The sequence below is a fragment of the Carcharhinus amblyrhynchos genome, chromosome 7, assembly GCF_965287045.1.
Source record: "Carcharhinus amblyrhynchos chromosome 7, sCarAmb.v2.hapA, whole genome shotgun sequence".
Lineage (NCBI taxonomy): Eukaryota > Metazoa > Chordata > Chondrichthyes > Carcharhiniformes > Carcharhinidae > Carcharhinus > Carcharhinus amblyrhynchos.
The window spans coordinates 32,460,133-32,482,673 of NC_137330.1; the positions used below are offsets into that span (position 1 = coordinate 32,460,133).

At 43.6% G+C, this 22,541-nt stretch overlaps 1 non-coding gene across 1 annotated transcript; it reads right to left on the reverse strand.

Moving 5' to 3' along the window:
- Positions 1 to 3,425: 3,425 nt before the first annotated feature.
- Positions 3,426 to 3,532, reverse strand: LOC145345826 (U6 spliceosomal RNA). The gene has a single exon (XR_013887197.1). It is a non-coding gene; the product is annotated as a U6 spliceosomal RNA (small nuclear RNA).
- Positions 3,533 to 22,541: the final 19,009 nt, after the last annotated feature.

Consider the following 22,541-nt stretch of genomic DNA (forward strand, 5'->3'; position numbering starts at 1 on the left):
TGGCAGATACATTGCAGTGAAATAAGTGTGCTTTTCAAATGATATTACATGTAACTGCTCAGTGGTTGAACGAAAGGATGGAATGACTTCAGGGCTGTGGTCCAGCCTTTCAGCAAGGCACACCCTTTCTATGGCAGTGGGTGTATTCCATGGTATCACATTACAGTCTGATACATGCACTGTGACTTACAGCAGAGTACAGAGACAAGCAGGGATTTGAATCCACCTACTGACACAAACTGATTAAAATAATTTAAAACACTGCCGGTTTAAATTTGACAGTTGAGGTAGGCAGGAATTTGTGACACAGTGACAGCAGAGGAAATTCTTTTACGCTTTACACAATGCCTTTTAAAAGTGGAATAGCTGTCTATTCAAAACCAAAGAAAAAAACCCAAATTTGCAGCTGTGGTGTACAAAAGGAGATTAAGGACAAGCGCACCTCACTGTCGTTGGCGTATCATTAGACAAATGCATGAGGAAAGAAACACTTAAATCAGGCATCAAGGACTCCTGAAAGTGTAACAAGCTGGCATCAAAATACTACAGATGGAACTAACAGGCTGTTGGGATGATGTGAAGGGGATGGTGGGAAAATAAACATTCCACATTTACCATGGTAAGAAAAGAGCCTGACTAATTATTTAAACTTTGACAAAGCACGCTTACTTATTCATGTAACTTAGAACCATGAGCACCATAGATACCGTGCAATGCAGAAGGAGGTCATCCAGCCCATTGAGTCTGCACCAACTCTCTGAAAGGGCTCCCACACAGGGTCCATCCTCCTCCCCATCACCCCTCCTTAGGTTTCATAACAACTTAATGCCACCTCATGCCTCACAACAACCATGCTTTGTCCTTATACATTCCATGCCAACTCACCCATTATCTACCATGGGCAGGCCTCAGGAACCATGTTAAGATAAAACAAAATAAAAATCTGAACATTTATTACAACTTTCTTTATAACCCTCTTAAAGTACTTGGAGGTGAGTAATATGCAGGAGCTGGGGGGGGGGCTTCCAACCCCTCTTTCAGAAAGCCACATCGGTGTGAAGCTGACATGGTTCACGCAACCTGCCCCACAGCCATAAAGCATTATGGGGCGGACTAACGAGGGACTTCTGTACCTCATTGAGGCAGAACTCCCACTCTCTAGAGCTGCTAGCCAATAAAATTAGCTGGCAGTTATATCAATTCCAGCAACTCATAGAAGTTATCAGTGGCCACTCTCAGGGCTGCAAAAGGAGAAAAAGATGGATTCTTGGAGCATGTAAGTCCAGGTCTTGGGCTGGGAAGTTTTAGTTAGGTGAGAGAGAGTGGTGCAATGGGGAGGAGGTAGTGGATTTAAGAGAGGGAGTGGATATAAAAGTAGGGAGGTCTTGCTGCAGCTGTATAGGGCATTGGTGAGGCCGCAGCTGGAGTACTGTGTGCAGTTTTGGGCGCCGCACCTGCGCAAGGATATTTTGGCCTTGGAGGGAGTGCAGAGGAGGTTTACTAGGCTGATACCGGAGTTGAGGGGATTGAGCTATGAGGAGAGGCTGAATAAACTAGGCTTGTACTCGTTAGAGTTTAGAAGAATGAGGGGAGATCTCATTGAGACGTATAAGATGATGAATGGGATGGATAGGATAGAGGTGGAGAGACTCTTCCCGCTCAAAAAAGACAGTAGGACTAGGGGGCACAGCCTCAAGATAAAGGGGAGGCGGTTTAGAACGGAGTTGAGGAGGAACTTCTTCACTCAAAGGGTGGTGAATCTCTGGAATTCTCTGCCTGTTGAAGTGGTGGAGGCTGCCTCGCTAAATATTTTTAAGAAGCGGGTTGATGGGTTCTTGATAAGAGAGGGGATTAAGGGTTATGGGGAGAGGGCGGGAAAGTGGAACTGAGCCACGACAGATCAGCCATGATCTTATTGAATGGCGGGGCAGGCTCGAAGGGCTAGATGGCCTACTCCTGCTCCTATTTCTTATGTTCTTATGTTCTTATATAAAGAGGAGCTATACCTCATGGTATGGGCAGTGTGTTATAAGGGTCAACTGGCTTGAGAATAAGTCCAATTGACCCTTAATTAATAATTGTAAATATGACAAGTGGGCTGTCAATTTTGGCATCTGCTTGTCCTTCCCCAACTGTATTATGGGCATAATAATATGCCCACTCCATGGCCTGGGCCTCGGCACCTCCTCCTGTAACTGGATCCTGAACTTTCTAACTCACCAACCACAATCAGTAAGGATAGGCAACAACATCTCCTTCATGATCATCTTCAACACCAGTGCCCCACAAGTCTGTGTTCTTAACCCCCTACTCTACTCCTTATACACCTATGACTGTGTGGCCAAATTCCCCTCCAATTTGATCTTCAAGCTCACTGACGACACCACTGTAGTGGGTCAGATCTCAAACAATGATGATACAGAGGACAGGAATGAGATAGAGAATCCGGTGAACTGGTCAACAATAATCTCTCCCTCAATGTCAACAAATGTTATCATCAACTTCAGGAAGCTTAGAGGAGAACATGCCCCTGTCTACATCAAAGGGATGAAGTAGAGAGGGTCGAAAGCTTCACATTTTTAGGTATCCAGATCATCAAAAACCCTGTCCTGTTACTCCAGAGCCGACAATATCGATAAGAAAGCCCACCAGTGCCTCTACTTTCTCAGAAAACTAAGGAAATTTGACATATCAGCTATGACTCTCACCAACTTTTACAGATGCACCATAGAAAGCTTTCTTTCTGGTTGTATCACATCTTGGTATCCTGCTCTGCCCAAGACCACAAGGAACTACAAAATGTCATAAATGAAGCCCAATCCATCATGCAAACCAACCTCCCATCCATTGACCCTGTCTACACTTCCTGCTGCCTCGGCAAAGCAGTCAGCATAATTAAGGATACCACGCACCCCGGACATTCTCTCTTTCACCTTCTTCCGTTGGGAAAATGATACAAAAGCCTGAGGTCACGAACCAACTGACTCAAGAACAGCTTCTTCCCTGCTGCTGTCAGATTTTTGAATGGACTTATCTTGCACTAAGTTGATCTTTCTCTACACCCTAGCTATGACTGTAACACGACATTCTGCACTCTCTCGTTTCCTTCTCTGTGAATGGTATGTTTTGTCTGCATAGTGCACAACAAATAATACTTTTCACTGTATGTTAATACATGTGACAATAATAAATCAAATCAAATGAAATGAACTCAGAGGTCAGAAAGAGGGTGCTGGGATTAGTGCCCACCCCATTTTATGTGCGTCCCCATGGAAAATGGACCCACCTGGGGCATGTAAAATGTTGCCCTTGATCTATTATCAAAACAGATAGACTTGTATTCAAAACTCCACATCAAAGACAGCTAATTCTTTAATGACCTTTTTGAGCTTTCCATCAAACTTAGAGACCCTGTTGAGTTACGTAAAGTTTTTATGGAACGCTTCAGAATTTATGTGTCATCCTTGCACAGGGGCCATGCTAATCTTCTCTGTATCATTCCAATTTTAGTATATAGAACATAGAACATTACAGCGCAGTACAGCCCTTCGGCCCTCGATGTTGTGCCGACCAGTGGAACCAATCCAATGACCCTCTGACCTAAACTATTCCAAAGTTATCCTATGCCTATCCACTGACCATTTGAACGCCCTTAAAGTTGGCGAGTCCACAACTGCTGCAGGCAGGGCACTCCACGACCTTACTACCCTCTGAATAAAGAACCTACCTCTGACATCCACCCTATAATTACCACTCCTTAATTTAAAGCTATGTCCCGTTGTGTTAGCCATCACCATCCGAGGTAAAAGGCTCTCATTGTCCACCCTATCCAATCCTTTGAGGCATACAAGATGATCAATCAGGTCACCTCGTAACCTTCTTCTCTCCAGTGAAAATAACCTCAAGTCCCTCAGCCTTTCCCCATAAGACCTTCCCACCATACCAGGCAACATCCTGGTAAACCTCCTCTGCACCCTTTCCAATGCCCCCACATCTTTCTTATAATGCGGCGACCAGAATTGTACGCAATACTCCAAGTGCGGCCGCACCAGAGTTTTGTACAGTTGTAACATGACCTCACGGCTCCGAAATTCAGTCCTTCTACTAATAAAAGCTAACACACCGTACACCTTCTTAACAACCTTATCAACCTGGGTCCCAACTTTCAGGGAGCTACGCACATGTACCCCGAGATCCCTCTGCTCGTCCACACTACTAAGAGTCCTTCCATTAGCTCTATATTCTGTACCCCTGTTATTCTTACCAAAGTGAATCACCTCACACTTTTCCCTATTAAACTCCATCTGCCACCTCTCGGCCCAGCTCTGTAGCTTATCTATGTCCCTCCGCAAACTGTAACATCCATCCTCACTGTCTACAACTCCTCCGACTTTGGTGTCATCAGCAAATTTACTAAACTTATATGTGCTGCCGAAGCAATAATGGAACCCAGCAAACCATTAATAATGATATCATAATTCCATTGAGGTAATGTCATCGAACAGCTACTGTTACTGCTTGAAGAGACTTATTTTCAACTATGACTGACACAAGTAGGCTGTTTTCTTTTCAATGTTTTATAGGGTTAGAGATTTAAACAACTTTGCAGCTTGAGATTTTTCAACTATCACTGACACATGATATTTTCTTTAATTTTTCTTTAATTTTTAAGAAGTCTTTAATTTTTAAGAAGTTGGGAAACTAAGTAACTTGACAGCGCTGCATGCCATATCCATCCTTCATGAGCATTTACCTCTCCTCCATAAACTTGTGAATCTCACACTGCAGAATTGGACGCTTGTTGCAGCAAAAGTTGTGCCTGTTTGAGCTGAGACCTGAATTAAAATAGCCCTATTCAGTTTGGATTTCCTTCATGTTTTGAGCTAAGCCCTGTCCCCATTTCCTATCTGTGAAAATGGGATCAACCAGAAATGGGGGCGGTATTTTCAGATTTGGGTTTGTCCACCAATTACACGAGTCGGCAGCCTCTTCGTAACTCATCAAAAATCTGGTGATATGAGTTTCCAGAATGGAAAACTTGGAGGCCTTGCGGAGTTTAATGGAGGAGGCACCATCATGGAACTTAGTAAACTAATGTCCAATATGTTTTGTGTGTACATTTAAGCAAGTGGTGGGAAATGGCTAATAATTTTAATGCAGGTATTAATTTCTACTAATATGGAAGAAATGTCATCCATTAGTCAATGTGTAATTCTGTGTCAATCTACCTCTTCTTTCTGTGAGTTTATGTAGACCAATTGGCATTACATAGCATATTGGATGCCATGGGGTAAATTTTGCACTGGTCACCCAGCCTTTAGAATTACACTGTAGTTGACCCTTTATAAAAATTGCTGTATTTTCTTTTCCATTAAGATCATTGTGGTCATTGCTAAGGAGTAATTTGGCAGAGGTGAGGAACGTCATTCAACATAGTCTCAGAGAACCAATGAAAGCATTTAGCATCTGCCAAACAAAACACTCCCAAAGTTTGTACTTTGGTTGGACACTGGCTGTCAAATAAATGATGTTTCTATGATGATGAAGACTGCCTCTTTAAGTATCTGTTGAAAACACTGAGACCTCTACTAAAAGGTTCAAGCCACTTGCAGCCATTGAAGGCACTACTTATTGCTCCATCATGTCTGCATCCTAACCTATACATTCCCACTTAAACATGTTAGAAATGTGACTCTCCTTAAATGCTATTAAAAATGGAGGGCACCCACAAGAGTCACAGTCAGCCATGCAGGCCTAGCTAATGAAATGAAATACAAAGAGGACACACACATATACAGCAAATAAAAATACATGGTCTGATATTTCATTTCCCCAACAATTGGACTCCAATCAGACAGACCACAACTAAAGTGCTTCATAGTGACTTGACCCAAACTCATTGGATTTCTGAGTTCAGGATATTAGCAGTGGTCCAATTTTCCCCATGGACAGACCCGTGCCTTTACCAAAACAGCAACCAGACTGCCTCCAGCCCTCAAGGTTCAAATGGGGACATGGCTAAAGAAGAAAAGATGCCAGTTAACCCTCACTGCTTCAAATCCTCCAATATAAGGCCAATGACAGAAGTTATCTTTATAAAGGCAAAATACTGTGGATGTTGGAATCCGAAACAAAAACAGAAAATGCTGGAGCAATGCAGCAAGTCTGAGAACATCTGTGGAGAGAGAATGTTTTGAGTCTGGATGATCTTTCATCAGAGCTGTTAAAAGCAGAGCAGGACGAAAGCTATCATGTTCTAGCCATGTTGGTTGAAGGATAAATGTTGAACAGGACACTGAGGTTATTGCCCTGCTCTTCTTCAAATAATGCCACGGGATCTTTTATATTTTTAAATTGTTCCAAAGGTACAATTTGTCAAAAAAAAGCACATTCAGTAGTTTGCCTCTTCCTTATTCCAAGCATAGCCACATGTAGATCCCAGAAAAACTTTTTCATGGATCCTTAGAAACCTCTGGGCAATCTAACTGGGATGGAGACAGATACGGATCTTTGGTCCTTTTTCCTCTGTTTTATAACTATTCCAGTCCAGCATTAAAAGCATATCTTCCCAAACATAAGCTATTGCAGTGGCTTCAGACAACTGGGCCTCCATGATTTAGCTTGGTAATTTTGCCATTAGTAATCATGGGTTTTACAAAGAAAAAATGCCCAAGAGAAAAACATGATGCAAACTACTGAATGTGCTTTTTTTTGACAAATTGTACTTTTGAAACAATTTAAGAATATAAAAGATCCCGTGGCATTATTTGAAGAAGAGCAGGGCAATAACCTCAGTGTCCTGTTCAACATTTATCCTTCAACCAACATGGCTAGAACATGATAGCTTTCGTCCTGCTCTGATGAAGGGTCATCCGGACTCAAAACATTCTCTCTCCACAGATGCGGTCAGACCTGCTGCGTTTCTCCAGCATTTTCTGGTTTGGTTTCAGATTCCAACATCCACAAAGATAACTTCTGTCGTTTATCTCAATACTCATGGTAAATGTGCAGGCTTACAAGGAAAGGGCAGAGAAGAGGGCCTGGGCGAGATGCTCTTTCAGAGAGTTGGTGTAGACTCGATGAGTCAGATGGCCTCTTTCTGTCAGTGGGGATGCTATGGATTATTGTTGGGATCCTTATAACAGTCACTACACTTCCAAAGCACTTAATTAGTTGTGAAATGCTTTGGGATGTTCTTAGATTATGAAAATACAAGTTTTTTTCTTTTAATTTTCTGCCATGTAGGATTCTTTTAATACAACACACTGTAGCTCAACCACAAATATGAAGACTCTATGATTAATCAAAATAAAAATAAAACTGAGAAGTGTAGACTCTAACGGCTATTAGGTACATGGTTTATTAATAAATAAAGCAATATCAAAATATCATCATGCTTGATTTTCCTTTTTGAAGTCAATGGAACAGAACATCACATTGCTGTATCACAGACGGTAAATCCATTATTGTCCATTTTAGGCCCCAACAAAGCAGAATTTCACCTATGCTGGTTAGGTGCAATGAATGCTGCATGCACACACAAGCAGTTTTAAAAGGTGATTTACGAGGTGAATGAGCTGCAAGCAAATGTAGGCTTAAATTATCTAAAAATAAAGTATTTCATAAGAGCCCACTCTAAAAACACAATCCATTCCCAGTTCAACACAGCTTGGAAAACTACGTGCTGATTGTGAAGAACTCAGTCGCTATATTACATGTTCAACACCAACTGATCAAAAAGGAAAAAGCTCAGCATTTATTTGTAGGAAAATGAGACTCAGATATTGAAAATCTGGGCAGTCATGTTAATGCCTTTCCTCTCTTCAAGTGTATGGGTGGTGGTGGAAGGGTAGAATTCTGCTTTGGTGGGGCCGTAAAATGGACAATCACGAATTTGCCGTCTGCTGTACGGCAATGTGATGTCCTGTTCCACTGACTTCAAAAAAGAAAATCAAACTGGGCATCCAACAAGCAATCAATCCCCTATGACTCATTTTGTACCTCTAAATTTGTATTTCACCCCAATAGCATTCTATAAATACACTGAGAACTGAAAGATGCTTTTAAATGCTCTGTTATAAAGAGTTAATATCTTTAATGGAGGGTTTAAACTAAGCTGGCAGAGATGTGGGAATCAGGAGGGGGTTATGAAAGAGGAATATTAAATTGCATAGAATATTGGGAGAGATAGACAGCACTTGAGTAAGGAATAATAAATTACTAGGTGGGGGTCAGAGTAAGGGAGAAAGTAATAAGGTCGAAAGGAGGTTTACTATGCATGCGTATGAATGCATAGAGTGTGTTTAATAAAATTGGTGAGGTACAGGCACAGATTGACAGGTGCAAATGTGATGTTGTGGCTACAACAGAGAACTGGATCAAAGAAGGGCAGGGCTGAGTTTTAATTATTCCTGATACAAGATGTTCAGGAAATATAGGAATGGAAGGAAAGTGGACGGAGTGGCAGTGTTGAATAAAGAGAGCTTTGCAAAGCTGGAGAGAAAGGATATCCTAGAGAGGCCAAGGACAAGATCTATTTGGCTACAGCTAAGGAACTAAAAGTTGCAATTGCATAACTCGATGCAGTCTACAGGCTACCAACCTGGATGGATGGTGGAAAGATGTGGAAAAACAAACTTGCAAGGATATTACAGAGAGGTGAAAGATTTTGAGGAGTTATAATGGGGAACTTTAATTATCTGAGTATAGACTAAGATATGGTATAAAGGGCAAAAAGGAACAAGAGTTCTTTCAGCGTATCAGGATTTTTTCTACATTATGTTTCTAATACAATGACAATAATTCTGGGCAAAGTTAATCGCCATATGATCAAATGAGGGCAGAATGAATTTTAAAAGGAAAAATAATTTTTAATTAACTTGACGAGGTAACAGAGCAGTTTGATGTGGACGTATGGTGTATGGAGTACCAAAAGGCATTCGTTACAGTGGCACACAAAAGACTTTTGAGCAAAGTTATAGTACTTGGAATAAACGGCAAAGAAGTACATGGATACAAAATTGGCAACGTGATAGGAAACAAAGAATAGCGGTCAATGAACGTTTTTCAGATTGGAGGAAGGTTTGTTTTGGAGTTCCCCAGGAGTCAGGGTAGAGACTTTTACTTTTCCTGATATATAATAATGACATAGGCTTTGGTGTACACGGCACAATTTCGAAACTTGCAGGTAATACAAAACTTGGAAGCATTGAGAACTGCAAGGAGGATAGTGTAGAACTTCAAAAGGATGTGGACAAGTTGGTGGAATGGGCAAACAAGTGACAAATGACGCTCAGTGTGAAGAAATGTTAAGTGATTAATTTTGATTAGAAGAAAATGGAGAGACAATGGTCGAAATTTTCCAGCCATTCACACCAGCTGGAGGTGCACCCCATCCACAGGTTTTCTGGGTGGGGGGGGATGTGGGATAGGGTGATTTCAATGGGAAATCCCATTGACAGCAGCAGGACCAGAGAATTCTGCTGCCAAGGAACGGTATGCTACGCTCCCGCTGCCAAGAAACACATGGCTAGGAGGCTGGAGAACCCCACCCAACATAAAATAAAGATTACAACTCTGAAGGGGATGCTGGAGCAGGGGGAACCTGGATGCATGTGTACATAAATCATTTAAGGTGGTACAGGTTGACAAGTTGAAACAGGATCTCCTACATCTAACTGATGTACGTACTATCTGAGATTATCTGCAAGCATTGCAACTTTTGCCATGACTAGGGCCTCTGCAAAGAGTCTTCCATCTTGCAAGAGGACGGCACTATTTTGCCAAAGTGGTGCTGCTCTAATTGCTAGACTGAATATGACTTGGATTCCATAGAAATGGAATTGGTAGAAGCACTGAAGAAGAAATTAAGAAGGTAATGGAGCAGTTAATAAAGTATATAGCCTCCTATGCTTGATTAGTAGGGGCATGGAACACAATAGCAAGGTGGTCATATTGAACATGCATCAGACACTAATTCAGTCTCAATTGGAGTATTGCATCCAGTTCTGGGCACCACAATTTAGGAAGGGTGTGAATGCATTAGAGAGAGTGCAGATGAGATTTACAAAAATGGTTCCAGGGATGAAAAACTTCAGTTATGAAGATGAATTGGGTAAATTGGGGTTGTTTTCCACGGAGAGGGAGTGCTGAGAGGGCATTTGATGGCAGTTTTCAAAATCATGATTGGTCAGGCATAGAAACGTATAAACTTTGAAACTAGAAGCAGGAGTGGGCCATTCAGCACTTGAGCCTGCTTTGCCATTCATTTTAATCATGCCTGATCATCAAATTCAATATCCTGATCCCCCATTCCTCTCATATCATAAGAATATAAGGCATAGGAACAGACTTAGGCCACTCAGCCCATCGAGTCTGTTCCACCTTTCAATCATGACTGATATTTTTATCATCCCCATTCTCCTGCCTTTTCCCCATAACCCCTGACCCCCGTATTAATCAGGAAGCTTTCTATCTCTAATAGTTAATTCAGCATGTCCAATCAACCTAACCCGCACATCTTTGGACCGTGGGAGGAAACCGGAGCACCCGGAGGAAATCCACGTAGAGAGGGGGAGAATGTGCAAACTCCACACAGACATTGACCCAAGTCAGGAATCAAATCCCGATCCCTGGAGCTGTGAGGCAGCAGTGCTAACCAGTCTCCCATCTAGTTGGGGTCCTGGTACAGACCCCTGCGGAACCCTACTAGTCACTGACTGCCAATCAGAAGAAGATCTGTTTATGCCAACTCTGTGCTTCCTATCTGCCAACCAACTTTCTATCCATCTGAGGACATATCTGAATCCCATGTGCTTTAACTTTGTATAGTAGTCTGTTACATGAGATCTTGTTGAAAGCCTTCTGAAAATCTAAATAAACCACATCCATTGGGCAATGTGGATAGGAAAAACTGTTGCCTCTTGTGAAAGAATGGAGAGCGAGAGAGCACAGATTTAAAGTAATTGGCAAAAGGAGTAACATGAGGTAAAGTTTTTCAAACATCATGAGATTGGGTACGCTCCTGACAGTGTGGTAGAAGCAGGTTCAATTGAGGCATTCAAAAGGGAATTAGACTATTACCCAAAAATGAAGAGTGCACAGTGTTGTGGGGAGAATCAGGGAATAGCACTCGGTGAAATGATCGTTTGGAGATCTAGTGCAGGCATGATGGGTTAAATGGCCTCCTTCTGCACTGTAACAATTCGATAATTCTGTGTGACTCTGAGAATTCCAAATGCAATAACAGTGGCTGGAAAAGGATTAATTATTGAGGTAAGTGTATTATAAAAGTTCCAAATATGTTGAAAGCACAAGTTGTAATGTAAAACAATAAAGACTTATACTTTTGTTAAATCAATTTGCCTATAACTGTTCCATTTACTTCAGGAATCAAAACATCAGTAGTCTAAACAGATCCTATTTTTCCTGTGCTGCTATTATACAAATCACTGTGGGCAGATCAGGTGAATTTTAGCTTAAAAATAGAGGCAGGTTTGACACTGAAATGTGCAAAATCTGTTTTCCTGACTCAAACCCACCCATTTCAGGCTTGAACTGAGGCCGGAAGGTTGGCGTGTGACCAAGCCTTGCTAAGGATGTGGGTTGCAAAGTGCATTTGCTTTTTATTCCTTCATGGAATGTGACTGCTGGAAAAACTGGTATTTATTAGCTATCACTAATTTCTCTTGAGAAGACGATGGCGAGCTGCCTTCTCGAACTGCTGCAGTCCCAGTAATGTAGGTATATCCACAGTGCATTTTTATAAGGGTCTAATTGTTTGGTACAAAAGAATGGTTTCCTACACCTTTTCAGACTGCAGTTAAGAATCGGCCAAATGGTTATGGTTCTCGAATTATATATAGACCAGACCAGGTATGGATAGCAGAGTTATATTTCCCAAAGAATATTAGTGAACCAGGTAGTTTCTTGATCACCATTACTGAAATAGCTCCTCCGAGGCCACTGTCCCTTCACCAAATATAGATTTATTTTCATAATAAGCAGATAGATACATAGAGTCATAGAGCAATACAACATGTAAACAGGCCCTTTGGCCCAAATGGTTCATGCCAACCATGGTGCTATTTGCATTTGGCCTATATCCCTCTATTCCTTTTTCATCCATGTAGTTATCCAAATGCTTTTTAAATGTTGTTATTGAACCTACCTTAACAACTTTCTCTGGCAGCTCATCCCATATCCGTACCATACTGTGCATGAAGAAGTTGCCACTCAGATCCCTCATACAGAGTATCAACTCCAAGCACCAGTAACTCTGACACTCCACATTATGTACGCAGGCCGGCCTCCCTGATTGGACAAGCCATTACTGCCTTAATCTATTCGAAGAAGTCCATATCGTGGGTCTCGTTAAAGACATTACAATTACTGATAGTAGATTTTTATTCTGAATTAATCAAATTGATTGAATTTAAACCCCAGCTATTGTGGTTGGATTTGAAGTCATGTCTCTAGAATATTAATCTAGGCATCTGGCTTATTAGTCCAATAACGTAACTATTACTGTGCCCAATAATTAAATGTGATAATGAAGCTATAAGCCACATTGTCACTGTACTTTTTAACTTTAATTTCCATCTGCTGGTTACCCCAAGCATCAGGAACTCTGGCAACTTCATCAAGATGAGGACTTGGTGAACTTAAGATGTGAATTTAGGACAGACAAAAAACTGCTCTGTGATTGGATCATTCCCATGACCTTCCCACCCTGAGGTGCCCCCCAAATCTCCCCCCACTTTGCTCATGACCACCAGGTCCACGACCCTCATTGCTGCAAGCCCTCTGATTTGCTCATCATCCCCCTGACACTCACACACCACAAAACCTTAAATCCCTACTCCCTCTAGGCAGTCATATTTTTCCTGATCCTGACTGAATGCAAGCCCTGCTTTTGAGTTTGCACCATCCCAAATTAATACCCCCCATTTACCTCATCACCTGGTTCCATCCCAGCAACCACCCCGCCCCCCACCCCTCAACTGCCAGGCACAGATCTAGCTGGTTCTGTGATTTTCACCAACTCCGCACATGGGGGAGAATTCAGTTTCTGATTTGCTCTCGTTTTCTGGACTACCGGGTGCGACAGGTGCATATATTTAAAAAATCAGCCTTTCATATGCCTTTTCTTCAACGAGACATTTCCATGCAACCCAACATCTGCCCACTAGGTAGCATGTGAGAGCAGTCTGGGAGAAGTAGGTGCATGGCAATAATTTCTTTTCCTGTGAGATATCGAGTCCCTGCACACACATTCCCTGAGGATATAGTTTGGAGAATTGCCACAGTAATGCTACATCATCCCAGTCTGTGGCAATGTCTGTTGGAACACCAATACATCGTGCCTCTTAGCTGCCTGGTTGTAGTAGCTGTTTGAAATAGACAACATTTGATGATTAGATCTTTTTTAAGAACAGCCAACTAGCAACATTAGATGTTTCATTAAACGGACGAGTAGATGCATCTAATTATTGGCGGTATTATCTGCATAGATTAGAAATTTTAAACAATAATTAGTAAAGCCGCAAGCAGGATACTCAGAATCAATGGCTGGGATTTCTTCTCCAGTCTTCATACCTCCAAGGTCTGAGTTGATGCATTTGCACGTAACAATTGGATCAAATAGATTTAGCTATGTGGAGCATCTGATTGATGGAAAAGTACAAAATGCTGGATGTGCTTAGCAGGTCAGCCGGCGTCTGTGGAGAGAAGATCAAAGTTATCCCTTCAAGTCAATGGTCTTTCAGAAAGACTCACAAATATTCTTGATTAAAAATCAATGACTTGAAATGTTGCCTGGAATTTAATCCAGTCCGCTGCGATGGAAAGCATGTTGGCGGAGTCCACATGATGGCAGGAGAGGTCCCGCGTCAATCTCCCAGCGGTGGCAAATTTACTTCTTTTAAGTCAGACGCCAGAGGCGGCTAACATGGGAAGGCTGACCCCTGGCGGTGGAATATTCATTAGTCTAAATAATGAGCCAATTGAAATCCATTATCACTGATCCCACTACCATTCAGTAATTGCTCAGGGGTTAAATGGGAGGTGCATGCAGAATTCACTCAGGAAATCTAAGGGCAGGGCTTATTACCAGCTGAGAAGCCGGCAGCAGAGCATTGAGTGGGCCACTGCGCACGTGCCGACCTACCAGCATGGAGATCGGCACATGCTAAACGGCCCCACTCTGCCGGCCTCCAGTTCACTGGCCAGCTCCGATTGCTTGTCAGCTCTGCAAACCCCATTGCTGGCCTTCTGAAAGCCCCCATCCTTTGATGGCTTGTCTCCTGGACCTCCCTGTGCCAGCCCTTATGTTCCCTCACAACCCAGCCAGCCCTGATTTCCCTGACCCCCCCCCCACCCCTCTCAGCCCTGGTCTCCCCCCCCCGCCCCGACAGGTCTGACCCGATTACCAGACCCGACCCCCCCCCCGCCAGCAGCCTTGACTACACCCCCTTCCCCCAATGGCCAGCCCCGATCGCCATCCTCCCTCCCTCTACCAGTGATTCTAGTGCAGAGTGGCAGCAGGATACCCCCACCCCCCAGTGCTCACCCCAATAGGCTCCATCCCAACAGACAATACCCCCTCTGGCACCTCCAACTTGGCATTGCCTGATGCCTGGTGGGCAGTGCCAATGTGCCCCTTTGGCAGTGCTACTGGGGGCTAGGTTGGCACTGCCAGGCTGGCACGGCCCAGAGGGCAGCCCCCCTTTACTCCCAAACTCCTGGGGGGGGGGGCCTCAATGGCCTTTCTTCCTTCCCGGGGTCAGGAGAAAACCTTGCCAGGGGCAAACTGCTCCTGGCAAGGCTGGGGGGAGACATTCGTGGGCCCGGAGACTTCAGCCCGGGGGCTGCTAATAAGATGTAAATGTGAATTTCAATATTAAAATCAGCTACACGCTGATTTACGGCGTGAAGCTGATTACACTGAGATTCTTGTTCACGGAGATTCTCAGAGGCTGCGTCACTCAGCGGGAAGCCCGTAAAATGGCCTCTGCTGATGTCTGTCAGCTGGCTGCATGACTGGAGCAGTGCAGTGGGCTGCAAGAATCACTCCCGTTTAGTGCAAACAGAGGAAGCCACAAAAAGGCAAACATGATTCAACGTTTCAGAAGCAGTGGATATAAAAGCGAGGATGTAATGTGCTTTGGGATATTGTGCAATGATAGCCACACCAATGAATGCTGAGATGTTCTTCGCAGTTGTATATCGGAAACCTGCGGAAGCCCTAACCTGCACATAAACGCGGCATTTATATCGGCAGAATGCCCAGGCCCCTCCCCATATGTCTGTAACACTGACCTTTGCTCCCTAGACTTGCCCAGAACTTACCCAGAAATTTACCCTGGGGTACGCTCGCTGCTAATGGGTTGACAGCGATTAACAGCAGGAACTACAGAAGGCTTCAAGAAGAAAAGTAGCGAAGGATTGTTCAGGTGGGTGACATAACAAGGATAGTTGGATCAGTAAGCAGGGAAATTAGAAGGCTTCTCTTCAGACAGCATTATTCGAACATGAAATACGTGAAATTGGCTGCTAAAGCAGGATTGTCATTATGAAAGGGAATTGGATAATTATAAGGAAAAGAATAAAATAAAATGATACCGTGAAAGATCAGAGGAGACTGCTCCAATTAAGGACCTACAATCAGCACAGGATAAGTGATCAGGTCTGCTCCTTCTGAACAATAATCCACAATAATTTGCAACGAGCGAGGTTTTTAGATTTCGGAGGACACATTTCTGGGCCAGTTCCTCAAAAATCTGTGAGCCAGTGACTACCAAGAGTTCAATTTTCTCCCCCCTCCGAACCCTAATTCACCCCCATCCTCCAAGGTAGGCATTATGTCCCTTAAACATGCTAATTGGAAGCCTAATGGCTGTTTTAGAGTCTCCATTACCAGATTCAGAGTAAAACATGTTCCACCCAGTTGTTCTAATCCTACGCCTATCCCACCAGCAGTACCGACGGGGATATGGCATTTCAGCCAGTCAAACTTCCCAAAGCTCCAACCAGGGGGCTACATCGGTGATACCTGTTTGCCATGCAAAGGTTTCATGTGGAAAGGCCTTGGGTCAAGATCTCTGTGCGTGTATTCCAGTCATCTCGCCAACTAATAGTGTTAATTTCCTGTAAAAAGTAATTTCTCCATCTTTAGGTTTTTGGGAAATAGCCCAGTGAATTCTTCCTGCATGAAATTACACCAGGGCACGGCTCATGGTAAAGGCTTCACATCAGTGGCACTGATTTATGAATTGTTCTCTGGGTAAGTCACCTGGGCCCCCAACTTCCCAGTTTTGTGGACAACTCTCACCACAGTGCTCCAGGTGAACCTCGTGAAACAGGGAGGAAGGGCTTTAACCTGCATATTTCACCTGGGAGACAAATCCACTTACACATAATTTTAATCAGAGATTACTCACCTTTCAAACATAAAATATTTAATATTCATCGTTGATTGGATGTGTTATTCATACCAAATAACCGAGTGAAATCAAAATATTGGAATGGGGTTCAGTTACCTTTATCATTCAATGGTAGCTGACAATTTCATCTTTAATTTCAAACTACAATTATCCAATACATTTGAAAAAATATCTGCATTTGTATGTAGTTATGTGTGAGAATTAACAAAAAATAACCAATTCAAGGAATGGACCTCAGGAAGTTAACCACGGCTGCACGGTGGCACAGTAGTTAGCAGTGCTGCCTCACAGTGCCAGGGAGCCGGGTTCAATTGGGTGACTGTGTCTGTATGGAGTTTGCACCTTCCCTCTGTGTCTGCATGGGTTTCCTCCCAGTGCTCTGGTTTCCTCCCATACTCCAAAGGTGTGCAGGTTATGTTGATTGGCCATGTTAAATTTCCTCTTAGTGGACCAAGATGTATAGGTTAGGGGAGATTAGCCGATTAATGATTTAGGGTTATGGGATAGGATCTGGGTGGGTGCTCCGTCGGAGAGTCAGTGCACACTTGATGGGCTGAATGGCCTGCTTCTGCACTGTAAGGTTTCTTTGATTCTACGATTTTGATGTTTCAGATCGATCTCTGAAACCCATGTGTGAGATGATAAAGATCTTCAGATTATAGTAGTAGTCTTCTTCCTCTGCAATCACTCGCTAACAAGTATTGATGGGCAATCTAAGAAATTCCCTGTCACTGGCCATGAGTCCTATGGATCATTGTGTGCTGATATGCCTGATCCTGGAGTTGCTTCTCTGACTGAAAATATGTTTTGTAAAGATCTTGTCCATTTACATAACTTTCATACATTGCCTTAATTAGATTTTGAAATCATTGTGAAGCAATCACTGGAATCTAAATATTCACTTGCTTCCAAGGTTGCAAATTACTGAATGAGCTGCTGAATACTAAATCTAATGGAGCAACTGTTGTGGCCAGCATTTTCCTAAATAATCTTAGAGCATGTGATGGAGTCAGGCAGGTTGGCACAGACCGGTACCACCTTCATCTTACATGGCCTCAGTTACTCAATGCGTAAACCTGCTTAGCTATCAGAGTAACTTACATGCTGGCAATTACAACATTACGCTTAAGTAATTGTCTATCTAAATGTTCATCTTGGGCTGGTCCTAGCCAAATGGTATTCCGTTAGTGCAGAGAAATATAAAGCACTTATCTGCTTTCTCACATCACAAGGTCGAAATTGGCCACTTTTCTGGATGAAAATTTGGGGCAGAATTTACAATTTTTGCAGAACTATGCCCTGTGTCCTAAACACATTGGTCTCTGCTGACTGATTTAAACATTAACGCAAACCTATTCCGTCCTTGTGAGTGGCTGGCACTATGAAGGGCGAGTTAAGTCAGATGCTCTTTCCTAGGGTAGAAAAGCCAAGTACCAGGGGACATAGCTTTAAAGTGCGTGGGGAAAAGTCTAGAGGAGATGTGCGAGGCAAGTTTTTCTTTGCACAGAGTGAATGTCTGGAATGTGCTGCCCAGGAAGGTGGTGGGAGCAGGTACTATCACAGCATTTAAGAGGCATCTAGATGAATACATGAGTAGGATGGGAATGGAAGGATACAGGCTCCTTAAATGCATATAGTTTTAGTTTAGGCAAGCATCATGACTGCTGCAGGCTTGGAGGGCCGAAGGGCCTGTTCCTGTGCTGTACTGTTCTTTGGTCTTTAAGTTATCTTTCAAATTCCACGTAGAGCCAGGAAGAGCAGGAGTGAACTTCCCAGCTCATAATGCTCCTGCTAGTCTCTGTCATCTGCACTGTCCTCCTCTTGCTATCACTGTCTTCCACCACTCCATTTGGCACTGAGCTGCATGCCATTGTGGCTGAAGTTTGTATCCTGTGGAGGTGTGAGCAGTGCCAGTGCCAACAGCTCATCAAGCCCACTGAAGTGAGGACCGAGGTTCAGTATTGAGCCAAGTTGGGACACACACCATCTGGGCAGCGCCAATTCTGGGAGGGAAAAATGGTCTCAAATTGAATATGTTAATGTCACACTCAAATAGAGAGCAGTTTTTGAACATCTCCAGCACCTATGCTTGAATAGGAATGGTGGCAACATTTTTATAAGTAATAAAATAAAAATGTGGGAAAGAAAAGACTTCTTTAATGCCCAGCTTTCAAAGGGAACTTGAATAAATACCTGAAGGAGAAACAAATTGCAGGAATGTGGGGAAACAAGTGGAGAGTGCGACAGACTTCTCTTCAAAAGAGCCCTGATAGAGTTGATGGGCTGAATGGCCTCTGTACTGTGGCATTTTGCGATTCTATAAAAGTAGTTGTCAAGCAAATACAATTGTGCTGAGCTCTGTGTTCTTTTTGGGAATGATTTGTTTCTCTCCCTTTGAGTTGCATCCTGCATTAGCTTCCATTTCTGGCAGTGCTGGGTCTGAAAATGTTCAAACTGCAACACAGTGTACTCCAGCAAAGATATTTTATAACTAAAAAAACATATCCGTAGTAATGTACACTGCAGTGAGCAGTTATGAATTCGTAGACAGATCAGTGTTTTAAGAAAAAAAATTGATGCAGATTTAATTTGATTTGAGCTGTTCATGCCCAGATGCATTCTTTTAAAAGGCAGTTCAGAATACTGTATCAGCACCTTAATTATTCTAGTTGAAACAGAAATGAAAATATTTCAGTTGTACGCTCAAACGAATTGAGTGCAGTAGATTTGAAGACTCTTTACTAGCCTGTCATAATGTATCAGATTCAAACTCCGTCAACTGTGTTGCAGTTCCTACTCTATCAACAGATGCTGTGAAAAAAGTATTGAAGCCTTTCTGTTCATACAACTCGTTTGTAAGGAAAGTGCCATCCACATGGGTCTCTCTTCAGCACTGTAGCTGTCTTCTTTAAACTTACCTTGTTTATTAGACCATAAGATATAAGAGTGGAATTAGGCCAACTGGCCCATCGAGACTGCTCCGCCATTCAATCATGGACAGTAAGTTTCTCAATCCCATTCTCCTGCTTTCTCCCTATAATCTTTGATCCCTTTACCAAGCAAGAACTTATCTATTTCTATCTTAAGTACACTCAATGACCTGGCATCCACAGCCTTCTGAGGCAATGAATTTCATAGATTCGCCATGGCTGAAGAAATTCCTCCTCATTTCAGTTCTAAAGGGTTGTCCATTTATTCTGAAGCTGTGGCCATGGATCCTAGTCCATAAGGGCAAAATGAAATGGTTGCAGGGGAGGTATGTTCTGGTTAAGCGGAAGGATGGGAAAGGTAGGATTAGAGAGCCGTGGATTACAGGGGGTATTGAAGACTTGGTCAGGAAGAAGAGGGAGGCGTATGTTAGGTCGAAACGACTGGGTACAGAGAGTGCGCTGGAGGAATATAGAGAGAGTAGGAGGGAGCTAAAAAGGGGAATTAGAAGGGCGAAGACAGGGCATGAAATGGCTTTGGCTGGTAGGATTAAGGAAAATCCAAAGGCATTTTATTCCTATATTAGAGGCAAGAGAGTAGTTAGAGGGAAAATTGGTCCTCTTAGGGACAAGAATGGAGAGTTATGTATTGAGTCGGAGGGAATGGGGGAGCTCCTGAATGAATACTTTGCGTCGGTATTCACGAAGGAGAGGGGTTCGGAATCGTGCGGTCTTTTGGAGGGAGCGGAGGATCAGTTGCAGGAGATATCTATTACGAGGGAGGAAGTGCTAGAGCTTTTAGGTAGCGTAAGGACGGATAAAGCTCCGGGGCCTGATGGTATTTATCCCAGGCTGCTTAGGGAGGTGAAAGATGAAATTGCTGGGCCTCTGGTGCAAATCTTTGTCTCTTCTTTGGACACAGGTGAGGTCCCAGAGGACTGGAGGGTAGCTAATGTGGTACCGCTGTTCAAAAAAGGTAGTAGGGATAACCCTGGAAATTATAGACCGGTGAGTTTGACATCGGTGGTAGGGAAATTGATGGAAAAAATACTTAGGGGTAGGATGTATGAGCATTTGGAGCATTGCAATCTGATTGGGGATACGCAACATGGCTTTGTTAGAGGGAGGTCTTGCCTTACGAATCTGGTGGAATTCTTTGAGGAGGTGACAAAAACGGTTGACGATGGGAGAGCCGTTGATGTCATCTATATGGATTTCAGTAAGGCGTTTGACAAAGTCCCTCATGGTAGGCTGGTAGAAAAGGTTAAGGCGCATGGGATACGAGGCCAGGTAGCTAGGTGGATTGAGAACTGGCTGGGTAATAGGAGACAGAGGGTAGTTGTGGAGGGGACTTTGTTGGGCTGGAGGCCAGTGACCAGTGGTGTGTCGCAGGGCTCAGTACTGGGACCTCTCCTCTTTGTAGTCTACATAAATGACTTGGAAGAGAGCGTAGGTGGTGTGATCAGCAAGTTTGCTGATGACACCAAGATGGCAGGGTTGGCGGGTACTGAAGTGGATTGTCAGGTGATACAACAGGATATAGATAGGTTGGTGCATTGGGCAGATAGGTGGCAGATGGAATTTAATCCTGACAAATGCGAGGTAATGCATTTTGGAAGGAATAATGCAGAGAGGAGCTATGTGATAAAAGGTAGACAGATTAGGAGTATAGACATACAGAGGGACCTGGGAGTGCAGGTTCGCAAATCCATGAAGGTTGCATCACAAGTGGAGAAGGTTGTTAGGAAGGCGTATGGAATGTTAGCCTTTATAGGAAGGGGTATAGAGTATAAAAGCTGCCGTCTAATGCTTCAGTTGTACCGAACGTTGGTTAGACCGCATTTGGAGTACTGCGTCCAGTTCTGGTCACCTTACTACCGGAAGGACGTGGAGTCTCTGGAAAGGGTGCAGAGGAGGTTTACCAGGATGTTGCCTGGCATGGAGGGGCTGGGTTACGAGGAAAGGTTAGAGAAACTGGGACTTTTCTCCTTGGAAAGACGGAGATTGAGGGGGGACATGATAGAGGTATATAAGATACTGAAGGGAAGAGATAGAGTCAATAGTGAGAGACTGCTCCCTAGACTGGGCACAAACACGAGAGGTCATGATTTAAGGGTGAGGGGGGAGAGGTATAATTTGGAAGTGAGAGGAAGGTTCTTTACGCAGAGAGTTGTGGGGGTATGGAACGCGCTACCGAGTAGGGTGGTGGAGGCAGGAATGTTGGACTCGTTTAAGGTACAGTTAGATAGACACATGAGTGAAACGAGGATGGAGGGTTATGGTAGGGGCTATTAAATAAGGTTAGAACCTCGGGAGACACCGGAAAAGCAGGCTTGTAAGATTAACGTTTTTGTCTTTTTATTTCGCAGGTGGAGGTCCACCTCGTGTCAAATGAGGGGCATGCACACGGTGGGTCGTGCGTGGGCTGCTCTTGGAGGTTCCGGGAGTGGCCTAGTACTTCGTGTCGGTGTGTGTGCTTGATCCTGGACCGGTAGACGGGCGCCGCAACAGCTCAGTGACTATCACTGCTAGCTGTGCAGATACATGGATTTGGGCCTGTGTCTGTGGGAGTTTGTGCATTCTCCCTGTGGATGCGTGGGTTTCCTCCGGGCGCTCCGGTTTCCTCCCACACCCCAAAGATGTGCTCTTAGGCTGATTGGTTTTACCAAATTGACACTATTCTCCCCTGAATCTGGCTAAGTCAGGGGTTCCATTCATGGACATGCAGGGTAGAATAGGTGTAGGGTGATGCGGCGGCGCGGGCTTGTTGGGCCGAAGGGCCTGTTTCCCCGTGCTGGGTTGCCCTTTGTTCTTTGTTAGTCTCGCCTATCAATGGAATCATCTTCCCCACGTCTGCTCTATCCAAGCCTTTCAGTATTCTTGCAGTTTCAATGAGATCCTGCCCCCCCCCCCTCATCCTTTTAAATTCCATTGAGTCCAGACCCAGAGTCCTCAGATGCTACTACATTGGGAATTATATCTTGAGTGATATTCAGCTCCATTATTTCACCCCACACAGCTAACTTGAGCAAATAACACTTGTTATTAAAGCTAAGGCATGAACAGTAGTCACTTGGGTTGGAAGTCAAATTTAGAGACAACTATCGAGCCGTGTGGGAGACTGCCATCAAAAAAGTTAAGAAACGGGAGAAAATTGGAGGGGTGGGGGAGG